We start from the raw sequence: 21892 nt of genomic DNA on the forward strand, positions 1-21892 counted from the left end.
AGAGTAAAAGCCATATCCTTTTAATGGCTGCAAACCCCTTCATGATGTGGCTTCATGCTCCAAATAAAACATCTCTTTATGGTTTTTCAACCATTCCAGGGAATTTTCCACCTCAGGTCCTTTGCCGTTGATGTACTCTCTCTGCCTGGAACTGTATAGTTGAGCCCTTTTGTCTTCTGAGCTCAGGCTCTCAAGGCCTTTAAGTTGTGCTCCAATGTCTCCTTATCATTAGAGTTTTTCCATTAAAAATAAAAATAACAACCATTGGATCACCCAACACACCAAGTACAACGTATTTCCTTTTTTTGTACTTGATTTTTCTTTATAGTATCACTAGTTTAGACGTATTCAATGTTTGCATATTTACTTACTCATTTTCTGTCTAAATCATTTCGAATGTGCCATGAATGCAGAAGAGTTTACTGGTGTTCACTGCTGTATTGTCAGCACCTTGCTTGGCCCATAGTAGGTCAATAGATATTAGTTGAATAAATACATTAAATAAATAGGCAATAGATGTGAATTAAATAGATGCATATAACATCTTATATTTTTATATGAAGATTTAAATCTGCAAAATGGTAATCTATAGTGCTTATGAAGTAAAGTATATAGGAAAAGCATAAAACCATCTATAGGGAGGGAGAGGAGTCACTAGGAGAGGTACATGAAGACTCTAAATTATATATATGATGTTTACATTATTAAAAATTATGAGAAATCAGTGTAACAATGCTCAGATTTGATAAACTGGGTAGTGGGTACACTGGTGTTTTACTTACTCTCTACTTTAGTTGATGCATTTGAAGTATTTTATTTCATATTTTAGGAAGGGGGAAACAGACTAATCTCTTAAGGGATTATCCAGCAAATATATAGAATAAAAAAAAAAAAAACAACCCTGAATGAATACAGAATTTATTGGGTTTTTAGGAACTGTTTGAAATGATTGGCAAGGATTGGTGAGGATTAAAATATACCTAAGTTTAAGCAACTCTGAGGACAAAAGAATTTTACCTGGGTCCTATTTCATCAGATGCCTCGTAAGTCGAGTAATGACTAAAGATGTCTGATCTCACCTAGAAAAAGCAGTTTTTAGAGTTTTAGAGAAAATTGTCCCTGATTATTTTAAAAAAACACATACACACAATAAGTATATAACAATTTTTTCTATGTATCAGATTTATGCTTGTTACTAGGACTACAGAGATGAATAAAACGAAAATTGGAAAAAAAATCTAGCTTCAAAGAGTTCATGGTCTAGTGGGGAAGATGGACAAATAAACAGTTATAAAACAATGTGCTATAATAGTGCCATAATAGCGATGAGTGGGGTGCCACGGGGGCAGAGAGCTATGAGAATAAGCTTCCCATATGTCAACAGAGATCTGTGCTCACAGAGAATCTTTACCCAGAGCCATGCTGTCAGCAACTATGTTCCAAATTCTACCATAATTATTAGTCCTTACTGCCAAATCCAAGGCCTCCCACTAGAATATATTATACTCCAGGTTTTGTGATTTTTTTTTAAAGCAATAAGGCATTTGTTAAACTGAACACGTTCTTAGGAAGTTTTTCTATTCAAATTTAAGGGCCACGTGGCTAACTTAATCAGGTTTTCTCCTCTGTTTCTAAAATATTTTTATCAAACCAACAACCAGCAAGTGAACGCCTTGTTGATCAGAATGTGGGGCATTCATAAGCAAATTTATTTTCTCAATAATCTAATGATAAGAGGTACAGAGAAAAGACTCTCTCAGGAGGAATTACAAAAATTATTTTCTCAATCAAAAACCATTTTATGATGCTATGGGTTTAGTTATGGGTGAAAGTAAGTACAGCAATAGCTATAATGAGGGTCAATAGGAATGCAAAACTAAAAATATCCTTCCAAAAGTGGTAATAAACAGAAATGGTCTAAATATTAAGAGATCAATAAAAGTTTGTTTGTTTGTTTGTTTGTTTTTTTCATGGACTGCTATTCACAAGTGTCATATTGTGTCTGTACTGGAGTAGCTATTTTCCTCTTGGATTTATACCTGTCCTCAGAAAAGAGGCAAAATCTTCCTGGTTGAGAAGATCTATAGCTTTGGCATTGCTATTACTGCTCCAAGCCTTCAGGTCCTCTGCCATCAGGTAAACAGATTTCAAGAAGGTGAGATGGCTTTTACATTGGAAACTGCAATAGAGAAAACTGAAGTGTCTCTTTTGGGGAAAAATGCTATCTGCATTTCTTGAGACAGCTTAATCAAAATGGGACATAACAAATTGCTATTCACAAACTTGGAAACTCACAGATGAATGGCTTCTGTATTCAGAGATTTTTCCCTTAACTTAATCAATTATTTAAAATAGCGGTCAGCATTTCCTTTATTTTAATCACAATGTTTTTTTCCTCCAGTTAGATCCTAAAACCTTAAAGTAGAGGGAAATAATTTTTCTACAACTCATGCTTCATGTAGGCAAATTATGCTATTGTCTAAGAAAAAAAGCTGACAAACCGTAATGTTTGCATTTAGAACCCAATCCTACCCATGTTATGGAGGAGGAATTTTAGTAGTTGAGTGGTGAATACCAGGGAAAATAAGGTTCTTCTTGGGAGTATCCCTGGTCTCTCTGCTTCCAAGAAATAGAAATGGTGTCATATTTCTAGTTTGTAGGGTAGAATAATTGCCTCAGGGTTTTGGATTGGATTTTAGCTGAAAGTTCTGTAGGACAATTTAGGACTTTGGCAGCTAACATATTTGGAGGAAAAAATTACATATCGTTTAATCAATTTCATCCCTTTAAAGTGTATACTATTGCCTGGACAGTCTGTTGATACAATTCACTTCATGTCTCAATCTCTGCTGAAAACCATTAAATAAGACCTTATTTATTGTGCAATAATGTCATGATTCCTAAATACAGCACAGAAAGCCATTCGTTATATGGCTCCACATTAGTTCTCCATTCATTTCCTCTACTTTTTTAAGCATCCTATTTTCTGTCTACACTTGCCTTTTGGAATTTTCCTCAGTATTCTCTGCTTTACCCATCTGAATGAGTCCCTTTCCCCATCATATTTTTCTCTTCCTCTCACACACATACTTCAAAATAAAACTTAAATCTGCCTCGTGAAACCTTCTCTGATCCTTCTGGTTAAATGTTATACATCCCACTTTGAACTTTATACTTTTCTTTAGAACTTTCACATTTTAGATTCTTCTATAATTGTTAGAAAATATATTTACATTGTTGTTGTTTTTTTTTAATTTGAAAGATACTTCTTGAGTGCCTCCTATATATTAGGAACAATGCTGGTATTAGGACAGGACAGAGGACAATGTCATGGACCTTATATTTCAATGGGAGGGAAAGAGGAAAAAATAGAGAGAGAGAGATAGAAGAAGAAGGACCAGAAGAGAGAGAAGAAAAAACAAAACAAAAACAAATAAATAAATACTGATAAATAAATTATATACTGTAAGAAATGCTATTAAAAAAACAAACGAAGGGCTGATTTAGACCATCACAGATGCCAAGGTACTTTACATAGGGGTATATTAGTCAAGGTTCTCTAGAGAAACAGAAGGAAAAAAGAGAAGCAGAGAGACAGAGACAGATTGAGAGTTTGTATGAGGAACTGGGTCACAGTACTATGCAGGCTGAGAAGTTCCACTATCCGCTCTCTGCAAGCTGGAGACCTAGGAAAGCCAGGGGTGTGTGTTAGTCTGAGTGTGTAGGCCTGAGAACCAGGGGAGCTGATGTAGTAAGTCTCAGTTGAAGGGCAGAAGAAGACCTATGTCCCAGCTCAATCAGTTCAGTCAGTCATCTGGAAAATGGGTGAATTCTTTCTTCCTTCACCTTTTGTTCTATTCAGGTCCTCAACAGACTGGATGATACCCACCCACATTGAGGAGGGTGATTTATTTATTGAGTCTACCTATACAAATGCTATTGTCATCCAGAGACACTGTCACAGACACACCCAGAAATATAAATTAGTCAAATAACCTGGGCATCTTGTGATCCAGTCAACTGGACACAAAATTAACCATTATAGGTGGTCAGGGAAGGCCTTCCTGAGGTGAAATTTAAGATTAGAGGAAAGCATCAGAAGAATGCAGCTATGGAAAAAGTAGAGAAAGAACATTTCAAACAGGGGCAAAGGTGTACAAAAGCCCAGCCACATTAACCACTGGACCTGCAAGTGGATGTCCCCTCAGATGGCTTTAGCCTCCAGCCTGTCCCCATCGTGCCCTGTTCAAATCCCTGATCCACAAAATCTCTGAGCATTAAAAAAAAAAAAAAGTTTTTTCCAATTACTTTTCTTTTTAGATTTTTGTTAAAAAACGTAGCTAGCATACATTATATCAGTTTTAGGTGTACACCATAGTTGTTCAACATTTATATACCTAAAGAAGTGATCACCGTAAGTCCAGCAAACATGGACCACTGATTGCCTTTCATCTTTTCCCCCCTTTTCCAATTTTTCAATTACAGTTGACATTCAATATTACTTTATATTAATTTCAGGTGTACAGCATATGGTTAGACATTTGTACAATTTAAGAAGTGATCCCCCTGACTAGTCTAGTACCCACGTGGCACTACACATAGTTATTACCATATTATTGACTATATTCCCTATGTTGTACTTTACATCCTCATAACTATTTTGTAACTACCAGTTTGTACTTCTTAATCCCATCACCTTTTTTATCCTTTCCTCTACTCCCCTCCCATCTATCATCCTGATAAATCTAGTACCCATCTGATGCCATAGTTTTATTACAATATTATTGACTATAAAAACAATTGGTTTATGCAACTGAAGTTTTGCGGTAATTTGTTTTTAGCAATAGATAAGAAATGAGCGGTGGCACAGAAGGTAATGAGATTCATGATACAAGATATGTGATCAAAAACTACGGTGAATGCTGCTACCGAGTGTCATCCAACAGAAAGGCAGGGATCTTCAATATGAGAAGCGGCACATCGAACCTTAGTAACAACAGTGTGTGACAAGTTTCAACTTGTTTGGTGTAGTCAGTCGGGTGTGAGATACGGTTGAGAGAAGGTGTGTTTTAAAATGTGCTGTAAATCATCCTCCATTAAAACATCATTGTGTATCACACATTGCTTCTGGAACGTGGCAATATCGGTCAAATTAAAACATCACAGTGTGTCCTCATACACCTTATTCACCGGATCTGGCACCATGCGACTTCTGGCTCTTCCCCAAAGTCAAAATGACCATGAAAGGTAAACGTTTTGAATCATTCAGGATATCAAGGCAGCCACAACAGCACAACTAAAGACACTCACAAAAGAGGACTTTCAGAGCTGCTTCAGAAAGTGGCAAGAATGATGGGTAAGTGTGTTCGAAGTGAGGGGGAGTATTTTGAGGAGGATTAATGGTAATGTGTCTTTTACTGTAATAATCTTTTTTAACTTAAACATTCACCATATGTTTGATCACACCTCATGGTTTGGAAATGGAACCCATAAGATGCGATGATATGGATGTGGGGAGTGAAGAAGAGGAAAAAAATGATGACTTCTACATTTTGGGATTTAGTACCATAGCAGACAGTAGCTCCATTTACTGAGGTCAGGAAGACAGGAGGATGCAGATGACAGATTTGGAGGGGGCTAAGCTAATCATTTCTCTTAGATTTTAAGCTCTTTGAGAGCAAAAAAGAGTTTTCCCTAATTTCTTCCATAGCACAAAGCAGTGTCTTTTGTGTAATAAGTGCAATAAATATCTCCTAAATTGAACTGTGGAGAAGCTACTGCCCATGACTGCCCCAGTGAGATCATCCTTTCTGAAAGCATTTATCTACAATATATATGGATATAAATGAAATGCATTTTTAACATTTGCATAAAGAGAATTGACATATTACATCAATTAATCACATTTGGCAAGGAAAGGATACATAAATTAACTTGCTGTCTTTCAGACTGGCTGCACACAGCCAAGTGATATAAGGAACTGGAAAATGCATGGTTAATTTGGCTCATGGAGACATTCATATATTAAAATGGGTCCTATCAGTCACAAACATGAGGAATTGTTGTTCCACATTGTGTTCTGTAAACAAAACCTCCATGTTTCTTGCTTATGCTAATTCTCGCTTGTGCTTGCATGACCTTGGCCTTTTCTTTCCAATGCGGTTGCTCAGATTTGTATTAGGCCAGGCTTCCTTATAAGGTGTCTAATTGAATATATTCATTCCAGAGTTTCTGGGAACTTCCCTGAGGTAACATAACTGCAGTGACAGAAGGGGCCCTCTGCAGGGAACTCTCCAGAGTAACAAGTAAGTGGCAACTCTATCTTTCTGAGTCCCCTCACTTTCTGTAGCTTTCAAGAGGAAAAGCCATTCTATCTGTATTCTTCGTGTTCAACCCAGTGCTTTATGCAAACTTGCCCACTTTGTAAATACCTTCACAGGATCTGGTTTGCCTTTTCTCTCTGGTGCCTAAGTTAAGAATTTATCCCTCTTAAAATATTTGCCAATTTCATTTATATTCAAAGGGCAAATATGAACTCTGGAGACTCTGCTTAGGCCGCAGAGTGTTTCTGTGTTTCTGTGGGTAGGGGGTAAGGAATGTTGTGGGGTGCGGTGCCACAGAGCATGCCTGTGGGGAAAGGCCAAGGCCTAAAATATGGGCCTCGTCACAGGCCCAGCCCTGGATACAGAGACCCTCTATCTACACTGTGCACAACTATCCTCATCACGTCAATGACAAAGATGCTTAATGACAAAGATGTCCCTCTTCTGATTATTTTCCTTTGGAAAGACAGTTCATTTAATCAACTGACTTGGCTTGGCTTTTAAAAAATAGTGGTCTTGTATAAGATGTTAATGTTTATTCCTTATTAAATGCTGATTCTAATTAAACAAACTCTCCACCTCGAACAGGAAAATTGATTTTCTGTTTAAGATTTTTGTCGATAAAATCATGGTGATTGGTGAGGTTGCAGTTAGTTATTAAGTCTTAATATATAGTTGTAACTTAGAGGCCATTATTTTCCAAATAATGTTCAATGACCCATCAGGTTTCCTGAGGTCTTTAGAGTTTTCACCATTTATAATCCTCTATTGTGTTCAGAGGATTATGAGATACTCTGGGGAGCAGGTGCTAGTGGCCAAGCAGGTTTTCTTTCTTTTTTTTTTTTTTTTCTCCCACAATGAGAGACGTTTTCATAAAGGATTCAATAGTTCTACACCTATTGGCCTCAGGGCATCCCATGCCTAGTGAGTGTAGTAAATGCAGGTTTTTCTTTTTCTCCCTTTCTTTTCCCTTGCCCTTTTCCTTCTTCCACCCTCCCTTCTTTTTTCTTTCTTTTTCTTGTTTGTTTGTTTCTACAGATAGAAGATGGATACAATATAAGATGGAAAAGTCTTGGTAATGCATAGAGTGGAAGAAAGGAAGCCCAGAGCAGCCACTTGAGGTAATTGGCCATGTTGGTGTTGCTCGACCCTTTTTTACTCATCATTGCCACCCATCTGCATCTGCAGCATAGTAGCTGGAGGCTTTATAAATTAAGAAAACTGATTTTAAAATTTTGTTTTAAGTTTACCAAACCACTTTTGTTCATTGTAGACACCTGAAGCAATACCAAGGTATATAAAGTGTAGTGTCTTCATCACAATGGAACCTGTACTAGGGCTAGTCACTGTTATGGGGTTAGCATGTATCTTCCCAGTCCTTTCTTCTTTACATACCCACAAGCACATGCATGCACGTGTGCACACGTACGATAGAGATACATGCTTGGCTGTGATTTTTATTTATTTATTTATTTTTGTCAAAATGGGATCATACATTACAGTGCCTCCAGCTAGCTTTTCACCCAAAACTGTATCCTGGATATATGGCATGCCACAATATTCTATATTAGACTGTACCAAAAAGTGTTTAAAGTACTCTAATTCATTTTCAAATAAATCAGCATCCAAAATTGGTATTCTCTTCAAATTTACTCCATTAGAAGTCTAGCTATATTCTTTTTACAATGCTACCATGTTTTTAAATAGTTTTTACTCTTTCTGATCTACTTTCAGAGCCAGATTGTTCAACCCATCTCTTTACTTTGGGAATCTCATAGCAAATGAGGCATGGAGTCTTTTCTTTAGATTTGGGGAGCCCATTTCTAACAGAATTCTAAGATGGACCTCACGATTCCTGCCTTTGGGGTATAGGCCTATATAATCCTCTCTCCTTGAGATATAGGGGCTTGTGACAATGACGGGATGGCACTTGTGGGATTAGGTTATATTATATGCCAAAGATATAATTAAAACCCTTAATCAGTTGACTTTGAGTTAGTCAAAAGGGACATTATCCTGGGTGAGCTTGAGCTAGCTAAGCAGGCCCTTTAAATCTCAGTCTAGAAGTCCGAGACAGACAATGGCAGACAGATTCAAAGTTGCAGCAAATGCTCTCTTACTGGTCTTGAACAGAGACACTGCCATGTTCTGGGAATGCCCTGTGGCAGGGAATATCAGGCCGTCTCTAGCAGCTGAGAGTGATCCCTGGCTGACAGCCAGCACACAGTGGGCCTCAGTATACACTCTCAAGAAACTGAGTTCAGCCAATAACCAGTGACCTCGGCAGAGGACCCCAAGCCTCAGCTTAGAGTGCTGTCCCAGCTGACACCTTGATTTCAGTGAGGTCCTGTGCAGAAGACTCAGTTCGCCCACGTGGGATTCCTGACCCACAGAAACTATGAGATAATCAATCTGTATTGTTTTAAGTCTCCAAGTATGGTGGGCTGAGCTGTGGCCACCAAACGATATGTCCACAGGAACCTGAGAATAAGATCTCTTTTGGAAAAAGGGTCTTTGCAGACATAATTTGAGGGTGGGCAAAAAAGGTGGAGACACAGCGAGACAGAAAGAAGGCCAGGTGAACATGGAGACAGAGTGTCGTGCGGGGGACCCTGCTCGCTGCGCCATTTGTCGTGCGGGGCATCCGGCGGGGTCTCAGCTCCCGCTCTCCTCATAAGAATGCAGGACACGGTGAGGCCAAAAAGGAACACCCATGGAGCCATAGGTAGGGGAGTCATCCTACTATATTCTCGCTGGCGGCTGGGCTGGAGACACAGGAAGCAGGATCTACATAATCTGCAACCCGCCGTCCTAACAGCAGTCTGCGCTTGCCAGCCCCCATCTTCTTGCTAGCCCCCATTCCTTCTGCCAGCGTAGCCACAGCAGTTATATTAGTGGCCAATGGCTTACGGGTTACAGCTGACGGCCAACTAGCCACAGCTGATGGCCATCTGATCACAGTTGATGGCCATTTACTACCTGAGCCAGCACCTTTCTATGTGAGGCCGAGAGCCTGGAAACTGCTTTCTGGGGCTCTGTCCCTACACAGAGATTGGAGTTGTATAGCCTGCATGTCAAGGAACACCAAAGGTCGCTGGTCGTCACCTGAAGTGAGGAGGTAGTCATTGAATGGTTTCACCCTCAGAATCTAGGAAGCAATCCAACCCTGCTGACACCTTCACCCTGGACTTGGCCTCCAGAGAACTGTGCGACAATACATTTTTGTTGTTTTAAGTCTGCAAGTTTCTGGTAATTTGTTATGGCAGCCCTAGGAAACTAATATACCAAATTTCTGGTAATTTGTTATGCAGAAATAGAAAAATAATATACAACGTTAAAATGTCAGGAGGTTTTATTTTTCTTTGCTTTTTGTTTTTTTTTTTCCCCTCTCCAACAACGCATCTTACATGGCAGTAATTGTCTAGAGAGGGAGCAGCTGGAGCTTGCCCAGGTGTGAGAGAGCTAGTGGTCTCTGTGGGTCATGCCACTTCCACACCAGCATCACGCACACTCGTACCTGGATTTCTTCCCTATCTGCTGGGCCCTACAGTTATTTGCTGTTTTGATCTTTGCTTCACGGTTTCACTTTTATTTTTAAACCTCAAACCATATTACCTATTTATTGGCATTTCGTTGCTCCTCAAAATTGAAAACACTCCTCAGCAGCACTGAGGATATTCAGAATAGAAACCTATAGATGAGAAAGAAAATCCTAAACTAGTTCCAAAACTCTGTTGTACCAAAGCAAACTTTTCAGAGCCAACTTAGCCAAGCAGCCTCTACACTGGTGTTGAAAAGAGGTGGTCCTTTGCACTAAGACACATTTATTTTTCAGTACAAAAAGTTAGCAGTTTTCTCAAATGTGCTCCACTGTTTCCTGCTCTTAAGCTATGATACCAGCACAGAATACATTCTAATCTTAATTTCAATGGAAACCAAACGCGTCAGAGATAAACTGACTCTTCAAAGATACCTTTTAGATGAGCCCACTTTCAGTTAGGTTCACAGCTCCTGCTGTGGAGTCTTCTGGTTCTAGCTTCTCCCTTTCATACCCGAGTGGGCAGCAAGATTTGAACTACTATCTGCTTCTGAATTAGCGTTTTGAATTTCTTTGGATAAATACCTATCCTTTGTGAAAATGATTATGGCTGCAGTTTACACTCAGCACCAAGACCTGCATTTTTTCCTACCTCCTGCAGCAAAGGATAACCTAAACTTGTTACTCATTCAAATGGGCAAAAACCTATGAATGGCTTTACTAACTATTTATTTATTTGTCTGCCAATACTGAGAATCACTTGAGTTGTTATTTAAAAATGTGTCAAAAAGCAAATACTTTATTTTTCTACATATCTCCTAATGGGGAACTAAATAGTATCCTGGAGAACCAACATTTTCACTGATGAGAAATTGAGGCATTTGAGCAAGCTCTGAAGAAAAATGAGGAGACCCAAAAACTATGATAGGAAATAAGGTCTTTTTTAGTTTGATGCTTAACCTGAATTAAGAATAAAACCTGAGCCACTTTCACTTAGGACATATGACAGTCAACAAGTTCTGTTTCAGTGATGGTTGTGATTGAATTCAATTGCAATTCAATGTTCAGGTTCACGACTACCAGCACTATCACTATTTTATACTGACATGGCATCGGAGGGTGGGCAAACATGTATCTGGCCAATGAGACACTGCCATTTTTCCCAAGTCCTCTAAGATTTGTTGTAAGGAGGTTACTCTGATGATCAGCTGCACCGATCCATATTTCTTGAGCACTGACTGGGTGCCTGGAATTGTATGAAACCATTTCATTTGTAAAATTGTTTTTGGCCCTTATTTTCTTATTCTTAAAGAGAAGGAATACCTGCTATTATTGTTGACAACATGCAAATAAGGATATTAAATATACAACCCCCAGTGAATCCAGCCTCAATGATTTCACCTTACATTTAATCTTCTTCTCAGCTGCCTGGCTTTTCTGTAAAGACCATTGAATAAATTGCTCCACTATGCATTTGTGTCTGTTTTCTAAACATTTCAGATCTCATCTCCACTTTGAGTTGCAGGTTCCTCAGCTGGGTGACAGGGACAGTGCCCAAAGAAGAGGAACAAAGTGAGAACAGGAAATGACATTGGGCACAGAGCTTTAAATAGAAATGAAAGCAATACATTCCACACAATAAGCAGAGACATTGAGTCTTGCAGCTTTTCAGAACACTTGTGTATCACCTGTGGTGTGCCAGTTTGTTGACAAAAGAAACAGGAAATAAAATATCTGCAAGGTGTGTTAGAAGAGTGCCTAAGGTAACTGGGTTGTTGCCTCAAGCTAACAGCAAATTAATTAACGTTGTATTATGTCATGGAGAAGAGTTAGATAACATTTCCTTTCCTTTTCAAACTTATTTCAAACATTTCTTCATCCTGCTAAATAACTTGATAAAGGTAGATGTCAAAGTATTTATTTTGGAAAATCGTAGTGAACATCGTAAACCTTTCAATTAAAAATTTTACAGGTTTGGTTGGGGAGTAAGGACAAGTTTAAACATTTTCTTGTTACAACCCTACTCCACTTTCATATTTTCTGCATTATCTTTTTGAATCGTATTTATTCATTATTCAAAAAGGAAAACAAACTCGAGGCAGTGAACAAGGAACCATTTTCTTTTGTGGGTGTTTCATTTTTGGCTTCTTACCACAGTACCAGGGCCAACACTAATTAGTTGTCATTGTTTGTTTTCGTTGTCTGCCGAAGTGGGTGGATAGAAGACCAGCTTTTCTGTTTCTGTTTTTATTTATTATTTTCTTACTTTTCCTTAGGTTGAAAAACGCTGCCTCTGTTGTTTTACTCATTGTGAGGAAAATGCACTTAATTAAACATAAGACTTTACAGCTGCTTCGGCAAATGTCTTTTAGTGCAAAAGCACCTATCTGGCAGGAAGAAGGGAAGCTTTTCCTTCCAACTCTTCTTTCATTTAAAGAAAACAACAATAATTGATGATATTGCTTCGGTCCAAATATATATGTATCAGGAGGCAAGAATGTATGGCACAACCAAAAATTAAATTCTCCTAGTTAGAAATCTCATGAATGCTTAAAGAAGTATTAACCCAATAGCATATTATAAGAGGTATTATTCCATTACATATGTATATAGCTATTTATAACAAGAATACTTATATTGAAGACAGTGGAGAAAAACTTTATATTCTTTTTTTAAAAAATGCTTAATATATATAAATTTATTCTTTTTAATTTTTTTTCAATTATAATTGGCATTCAATATCACTTTATATTCGTTTCAGGTGTACAACCTAGTGGTTAGACATTTATATAATTTAAGAAGTGATTCCCCTGATTAATCTAGTACACACTTGGTACTACATATAGTTATTACAATATTGTCTATGTTCCCTATGCTGTACTTTACATCACCATGACTATTTTGTAACTACTACTTTGTACTTCTTAATCCCTTCACCTTCCTCACACAGCACCTCACCCTCCTCCCATTGTAACCATCAGTTTGTTCTTTGTATCTATGAGTCTGTTTCTGTTTTGTTTTTGTTTTGTTTATTTTGTTCTTTAGATTCCACATATAAGATCATGTGGTATTTGTCTCTCTCCATCTGACTTATTTCACTTAGCATAATACTCTCTAGGTCCACCCATGTTGTTGCAAATAATGTTTCATTCTTTTTCTTATGACTAATATTCCATTTTATGTATGTATCACCTCTTCTTTATACATTTGTCTATCTATAGACACTTAGGTTGCTTTTACATTTTGCCTATTGTATGTAAATAGTGCTGCAGTAAACATAAACATGCATATTCTTTTCGAATTAGCATTTTGAATTTCTTTGGATAAATACCTAGAAGTAGAATGGTTGGGTCATAAGGTTGTTCTATTTTTCAATTTTTTGAGGAAACTTCAACCTGTTTTCAATGGGGCAGTACTAATTTGCAATCCCACAAAAGGTGTATGAGGGCTCCCTTTTCTCCACATTGTTGCCAACCCTTGTTCTTTTATTTATTAATGATGGTCATTCTGACAAGTGTGAGGTGATATGTCATTGTGGTTTAATTTGCATTTCTCTGATGATAAGTGATATTGAGCATATTTTCATAATGTCTATTGGTCATCTCTATGTCTGAACCACAGCCTTCTTAACTCCACATACAAGAATAAACTTAAAATGGATTAAAGACTTAAATCCATAAACCATAAAACTCCTAGAACAAAACCTAGGAAGTAAACTCTCTGACATTACTCTTAGCAATAGTTTTTTTCTGATCTATCTCTTTAGGCAAGGGAAAGAAAAGAAAAAAAATAAACAAATGAGACTACATCAAACTAAAAAGTTTTTGCACAGCAAAGAAAACCATCAACAAAATGAAAAGACAGACTACTGAATGAGAGAAGTTATTCAGCAAAGATACAGCTGGATAAGGGGTTAATATCCAAAATGTATAAAGAACTCATACAACTCAACACCAATGAAACAAACCATTTAAAAATGGGCAGGGGACCTGAACATACATTACTCTTTATATTCTTTAGACAATAATATATAATGGCAAGTGTTACTTGGCATTTAACATTAGTGAAAGAAAATGCTGAAAATAATTTAATTAATAGAAATATATGTTATATGTTTTCTAGTAGCATTTTCTTTCAACATTAGAATTGATGCAGTTTGCCATCCATTATCTTCTCTCTCTCTCTCTCTCTCTCTCTCTCTCTCTCTCTCTCTCTCTGTCGTCTGGTTCAAATTTTTTAATGTCACATTTTTTTCTGGCTTCAAGACACTTCTCTTTGAATATAACCTTATAATTTTATGATTCACAAATAACTAAAGATAGTTGTCTTTTTGATTCATTTATATTGCATACAAATTGCAGTTGATACTACAACTAAAAATCTAGAGTTTGTGATCAGCTCATGATTAGGGCACTGTTAAGTTGAACTGAAAGAATACCTGTGTGGAGAGACTTCTATCAGTTAAATCAAGTCTGAAGTGCACAGTATTTTGCTTTTACAGTAGATTTAGCTTATGCTGGTTTATTTGCTCTAAGTAAATACCTGACAATGACAATTTCAACAGATGATACAGATAAAATGCCTCAGATGCAATGTCATCTCAAAAACAAGAAAAGAAAAACAAATTTTTACTTTCATTGTTTACACCAATGATACTCAACAAACAAACAAAAGCAGGAATTTATCTATCTATGGGATCCCTACTTCGGCTCTGTAAGATGATTATGAAAGACAGGTAAAGGCCAGCACAATGGAGGCATGAGATTATCCCCTTTCTTTTACAGGAGCCAATCTTTTTCCAATCACAGGGAAATACTTGTAGCATTCATATTGCATTAGGAGGTTCCAGGCCACTCTGCCTTCAGCATACAGTCCCTTCTGCCTAAAGTGTCTTTCTTCATTGCTTCATCTCAGCAAATTCTAGTAATCTTTCAAAATATAGGTCCAGCATCATTTCCTTAAGGAAGCATTCTCTGGTCCTCCCAAAATCATTGGTGTGCCCCTCCAGCTCAGGTAGCACTCTGCATGAGTGTTTATCACAGTAATCATGTGCTGCTACAATTTAATGTATTGTGTCTCCTTTAGACCACGAGCTACTCTCGGGAGAAGACCATATTTTTTTTAAAGCTTTGTGTACCTAATACCGTGCTTCCCTCAAAATAAGACTTAGCCATACAATCAGCTCTAATGCATCTTTTGGAGCAAAAATTAATGTAGGATCCTATGTTATATTATATTATATTATATTATATTATACCCGGTCTTATAGTAAAATAAGTAAAATAAGACCGAGTCTTATATTAATTTTTGCTCCAAAAGACACATTAGAACTCATTGTCTGGCTAGGTCTTATTTTCGGGGAAACATGGTACTTAGCAAAGCACCTTTCACAGAGTGGGTGCTAACACTAATTTGTTGAATGAATGAACCTGACTAATGCACTTGATTTATACCATTTCAGACACTAGTTGGCCAAAGAGGCTAATCAACATAATGAGATGGAGTTCATGGCATTTTATCTAAAAATAAATCTGATCTCAGAAGTCCATTTAAATTACACTTTTCAGATGAAAATCATGGAATTAATTTCTCTGCTTTCCATTTACAAACTGTATATTTTATAATCATGCCAGAGAGCCCAGTTAAGGGAAACTTTAGTTCCCAGGTTTATACATTAAGAAAATTATGTTTATAATTAGTGTTAATATTTAACTCCATAATCTGGCTAACTATTTAACATGTATTTATTGATAACTCACTATTTGCAAAACCCTTCCTGTTTTAGGCACTAGAAATCAACAAAGGCCCTGCTCTCCTGGGACTTACATTCTAAAGAGTAGACCGATAATAAACCAAACAAATACTATATAAAGAGGCTCTCTCTTGAAAGAAATGCTTTTCATAAATTTTAGGATTAACTTTTAGAAACTAACTCTTTGGAAGAAGCTATCATTTAGCAGAAGCTGCTACAATTTTGAAACACCTAATTCAGACCATAGACTCCTGTTTTCTCCTCTTGGGGATGCTTAATGGCAGAATTCGGGAGAGGCATCGTGACCAGAAAGACTGAGCCTCTTTTTCTGTGAGAAAACAAACATGGATATTTTGAATTCTTTACTATTAAATAGACTGAGTGTGGTTGAAAATGGTTGTAAAATTGTTTGGCTCTGCAAATCCACAGCACTATAAAATTAAGCTTTCTGGTAAAATGACTGTTTTTTTAACCTTAAAAAAATTGGTGGGGGTGTTTTTCTTTTTTTTTTCTACCATCATAGCCCTTCTTCTCCATACTCCTTTCTTTGGTGCTCTTGGCAATGAGCCCTTTTATGATACAGGTTTTCCAGCAGGTAGTATCTACTATTTTTAGCCCAGTTCATGGCTTACTTACAAACCAGTGAGTTTAAATCATATAAAATAAGAAATGACTCACATTCATTAAAGTGAATTCTGATATATTTGGCTATTTATATAAAACAGAGGTACAGAATGAGGCAGTTGGAGGACACAGAATTCATTAATCCATGAGGTGGGGGTGATGCCAAGTAGAAGGGGCAGACATCCCTCTTAGGTCTCTTATGAGCAAAGTAATTTCTTTAAAAGATCTGTTGCTTGTGAACACTCCCTAGCCTTGGAGGAATCCCCCTTCAGAACTTACAAAAAAGAAAAGTGTCTGAGGGACTACTCCAGATGCATGAGTTATTATGGTTTATGGTATCTATTTTATCCCCAGTTCCTGTTAGATGTCAATTAACTCCTGTTGACTTAGCAGTTTCATCCCTTCATTTGGATGTAGGCAGGAGAGCTGCCCATGCACCCAGGGCAAGGGCTGAGACAGTTGGCACTGGCTCCAGTAATGACTTAGAGATGTTTTGGGACTTGATTCTGTCCATGGATTTGAACTGTTGGATAGTCTTGCTCATTTGCTTCAAGAATGGAAACAACCACAAAGGGAAAACTCTGTCTGTTTGGCAAAAGGATTTTTGCTGTACAGTGGAGTCCTCTTGACACAACCCATGTTATTACTCATCTGGTCATATTTCCAAAATACGGTCTCTGCACAATCCAATCAATCTCAAAGCAAAATATAATAAAAGTAGCCGATCAAGTCAGACTATTGGTTTAACTTAATGCTTTCAGCCTGAATAGTTCATCTTCTAAATAAATTAATGGCTATAATAGTTGATCTGTTCACATGGGTAGAGGAAATCATAGCTATGGACCCAGATGTCTTTTTTTTTTCTTTTTAAGGGCCTCTTTTTGGAAGAATATTGATTTACTCAGGTGGCTGGGACACAAAGAGGTAAAGAGGATATCATTTTATTGATTATGACAATATGGGTTACCCACTGAAGAAGCTGGTGTCCTTTGCCACAAACTATACGTGGCTCCTGGTCCAGAAGCTAAAGAGTTATAGAAACTCAGGCAAGAGCTAGAGGACAAACAAAATGATTGCCCATAATCACAAACAAAGTAACTGCCCATAAGATAGATGAAATGAATGCAAGATTTTTCTAATTTATACTGACATGCCTAGGCACATGTATGGGAAAGGATCCTAAGTTGTGTTAGGATAAGGATGGAAAAATATATTAGACTGAATTTTTTGGTATAAGGGTATTTAAAAGAGATTCTAGATTCAATCTGTTAGTTTGAGCATCTGGGAGTAGCTCTAATAAGCATCTTGTTTAGATGACTGAATTTTCTTAGTACCCTGGAGATGATGGTACCCAACCAAGGTTATACTGCTACAGTGGACCGGCTTTCCATCTACTCACTATGTCTAAGGGGCATGTCCTCACTAAGGCTTTGCAGCATACATCTGTGAGGGAGTTGCAGGGTGGTTGTCCTGGTGTATTGTCCCCAAAATACCAGTGGGACTGCTGCACTCAAACTAGACTCCCTGAATTCAACAGGGACAGTGGGACACTGCAGTGGTAGGGATCAAATTTTGGCACTCCATGGCTGGAAACCAGGTGGTTTGATACACAAAGAGCTTTGGGTTGGCCAATAATGTGGGGAAAACAGAAATAGGTTGAGAGCTTCTTAAAGTATTACTTGATATGTATAAGTAGTACAGGTCTTTTCTGGTGAATAGAAGTCTGACCTTAATCATTATAAGGGTCATGCCTCTCAACCACTTCTCAGCATTGAGCTGATTTATAAACCTAGAGCCTCTTGAATGAAGCAGAGGCCAGGTCATCCATGAGGAAAGATTCTGCCTCAGAGCCAAAAATTTACACTCTAAGTGTTCTTCACTAGCTTTCCCCAAAAAGAATGTGTGGTCATTTCTCAAGGTGACTGTGCATTTCAGAGAGAAATAACCCAAACTTTTTGGGATTTGTTGGTCACTTGCTGTGAACTGACCTTAATTCTTGGAGACACAGAATGTTGCTACAGTTCACCAGTCAGAGTAAAGGATTGTTGAAGTCAGGTGAACCATTTTGGTCACATTCATCTCACAGTGGGCCCAGTGGGTCCCCAAACCTATGCTGGAGTTACTTTACTACTTATGAATACACAGATGGGGTAATATACTTCATAACAAGCAGACTCCCCATGTTAGTGCCCTACCCCATGTACCTAAAGTTGTTATAAGACAGACCAAGTGGAAGCCACCGTAAGTGACTCTGCCTACAGTATAAACAGAAAAATAAACAACGACATCAAAAAACACAATAAAGTTTCCTGAAAAGATTACAAAAATCATTGCCAGTACCAAAGGCTTGAAAGGTAGAGGGGTAGTGGTTCCTACCACCTCCCCCATTCAGATTGCATATTTGGCCAGTATAGAAGACAGGTATATTTTACACTGTGCAGTGGGTACTCACAAATGCAGGTAGTGATTGCTATCCCAGCTGCTATGTCAATGTGCATGTGTGTGTGTGTGTGTGTGTGTGTGTGTGTGTGTGTGTGTGTGTGTGTGTGTTTCTGGACAAATTCAGCAACAGGCATGTAACTATCATTCTGAGAAATCCTCCCCCCCCCCTTTTTCCCCTCTATGCCTTTTAGCAAAGATCTCAGAAGCAGTTTGCTTTCAGTAGAATGAAGCAGTCATATATCTTTATTAGCCTACCTCAAGGCTTTACTGATTCTTCATCCCTATGTCATAACTTAGTCCAGAGGAGCATTTATGAGTCTCACCATTCCAAAGAATATCATGCTAGGCCATTGCCTTGCTGATATAATGCTGACTGAATCTGTTGAGTAGTAACAACAGCTACTCTAGACACCTGGGTGATGTAGATGCCAGGCACTGGGAAATCCCACACAAATTAAGGCTTCCCATCCCTAGAAATATCTTAGGAAACAGTGTCTGAAGCTTAGTGGGATGTCTCTCCCATAGCTAAGAAAAAGTTGCTGCATCTTACATTTCCTACACTAAAAAAAAGATACAATGCCTGAAGGGATCTCTTTAGATTTTGGAGGCATCATATGCTTTGTATGGGTGTGCTTATATATTCATTTATCAAATAACTTCAAAAGGATGCCAATTATTTGTGGTTCCTAGAACAAGAGACATCTCTGCAACAGATGCAGGCTAAGGTGCAACCTACTGTTTCACTTGGACCATATGACCTAGGTCATCTTATGGAGTTTGAAGTGTCTTTGGGGGATGGGGTCATGCTGAGAGCCATTAGCAAGCATTGATAGGTAAATCACCTTCAGCACTTAGGAATAAGTCTATGCTATACTCTGCAAATATCAATTCTCCTTTTAAGAAACAATCTCTGGTCTGCTACTGGGCCCCAGTAGAGATGGAATGTTAGACCATGGGTCGTAAATTTGCTATGCCACCATACCCAGCATAAACTGGGCATTGTCTGACCACCAAAGCATGAAGTTGGATATGCACAGCCGCACTCCCTCACCAAGTGGAAGTGATTTCCAACTTGGCAGGTCATAAAGGCACAGGTAGTTTTCATGAAGCAAGCTGCACAGAGGCTCATGGTCCATCCTCTGGACCCACGGCCTCCTCCTTCTCAATCATAGATAAGGCCTCTTATGGAGAGTTCTCTATGATCATCACTGAAAAAGAAAATCTTTGGGTCTGGCTTACCAAGGAAACTATAAATCAACACATAAAATTTAAATTAATAAATGTGTTAATAGATGTTTCATACATACACAAAATAGTCCAAGTTCTATTTTGAGTGTATATGTGAAAGAGTGAAAGACAGAAAGAAAAGTCTTTTTTCTAATAAAAAATGGAAAATGGAAAAAGAACAGAAATGATCTCCTTATAATGTTTAAAGATAGACTTTCAAGACTGTAGCTGGATCCAAATATTTATTCCTAAAGTAATCCTGCTATCCTAGGCCTAACCTTCAAATCTGAAAATCATAAACAGTCCATAAATGGAATAAATATGTTTTCAAAAGAGACACACCCTAGATAAATAGGACTGCTTACCCACATCTGATTGGAAAACAAATCTGTTTTCCCCACTTATGATGATCACATACTCAGTAATTGGGCCACTTTCTCAATAGTCAACTTGGTATTGGAATCACAGGGAGTCAATAATTGCCACCACCCCACACCCACTCCCACCCAGTCAGGGGTTGGAACCAATTATAAAGTCAGAAAATGGAGAGTTAAAATGTTAGCTTTTTCTTTTTTTAACTGATAAAAGCAGGCTGGATAAGATGGATTTTTTCAAATGTGGTGGAAGGTAAGTGTAAAGATGAGCTTGCTAATATTTTGCCAGACTCAAAATGGACAAACTCATCCACACGGTCACAAATAGCTGGCAACGACTAGTGGGACAAGGCCCCACTAAGGTAACTGCATAGCAGTCCATATCTTTCCAATAAAAGAGATAATTTTTGCTCTTGCAGTTTTACTATACAACTATCAAATTCTCATATACAATCCAACTCTCTACTTCCCTTTGCCAAGCAGCGTCTCTAGGACTCAGATGGACTCAAGTCATGATGTGACCCAGACCCTCATTTCTGGGAGGTCTGAGCCCCTGATCACCGTGATCTTCTTATTATTTCCAGTATCTGATGTTATTTTATATAACATTGCTTTGTTCTCTATGCATATATGGTATTTCTCTGAATTGACTATAAGTTCTTTATAAGTAGTACCCATGTTTTGCACATAGGTGTTCAAATTAGAAAACATATATAAAATGAATGAATAATGGCTAGGCTCACTTTGCACATTGTCTTTCCAGGGAAGTAGAGTCTAAAATAGAGGTTAACGTGCAGAAAGTTGATTAGGAATTGTTTACAAGGTCAACCTCTATGCCCCTCCCCACCAAGAAAAAAAGTATAATGGGGTAAAAGGAGAAGGTGGACTATGATACAGATTCAGCAAAGTTCTCAGTTAAACCCATCGACAGCTTTAAAGCTGGAATGAACTTTCAAAGTTATTCCAACCTGGGAGAGGCAGTACAAACCGTTTATTAGATGCAGGCTTCTCCCAGGAAAGGGTGTGACCTTTGCAGGGTACCTCTCTAGGTGAGTGCAATTCCTGCAGTAGCTGGCAGCTGGGCTTTAACATCCAAAAGCACTCCCAGAAGCATGAAGAATTTCCTTCAGTATTGAAGGGAGATCTAGGTGGTATATTAGAGCATCTATGTGATCACCCCTTGTGATGTGCACATCCGCTACGTTTTTGTTTTTTTAATTAAAGCTTATTGGGTGACAATAGTTAGTAAAATTGTATAGGTCTCAAGTGTACAATTCTGTAATACATCGTCTATATATCACATTGTGTGTTCACCACCCAGAGTCAGTTCTCTTTCCATCACCATGTTTGACCCCCTTTATCCTCTTCTACTATCCACTTCTTTATGTAAATTCTGGGAGAAGCTCCTCAAGAATTCATAGTGGGACTTGCCCTTGGGAAAATTTTCTAAAAAAGTATATGAAACAAACTACAGCCCCCCAACACCTTAGCTGGTGTGTTGCAGCAGCAGTTACTTATCAACTTCTTTGTCTACCATCCACTCTGGATTCCCTTCATCCTCAGGTAGTATCGCTTTCATTCTCAGTGCTTCTGACATAGCCCCTCATGCCTT

General features: G+C 38.0%; 1 long non-coding RNA gene across 1 annotated transcript in view; it reads left to right on the forward strand.

Annotated features, from left to right (window-relative positions):
* Positions 1–532: 532 nt before the first annotated feature.
* Positions 533–21892, forward strand: part of LOC308509032 — a 38328-nt gene continuing 16968 nt past the window's right edge. The window contains exons 1-2 of the long non-coding RNA XR_013995118.1: positions 533–6305; positions 7362–7444. This is a non-coding gene — a long non-coding RNA (uncharacterized lncRNA). The remainder of the gene's footprint in view (positions 6306–7361; positions 7445–21892) is intronic.

This window comes from Rhinolophus hipposideros (genome assembly GCF_964194185.1).
Source record: "Rhinolophus hipposideros genome assembly, chromosome: 16".
NCBI classification, from domain to species: domain Eukaryota; kingdom Metazoa; phylum Chordata; class Mammalia; order Chiroptera; family Rhinolophidae; genus Rhinolophus; species Rhinolophus hipposideros.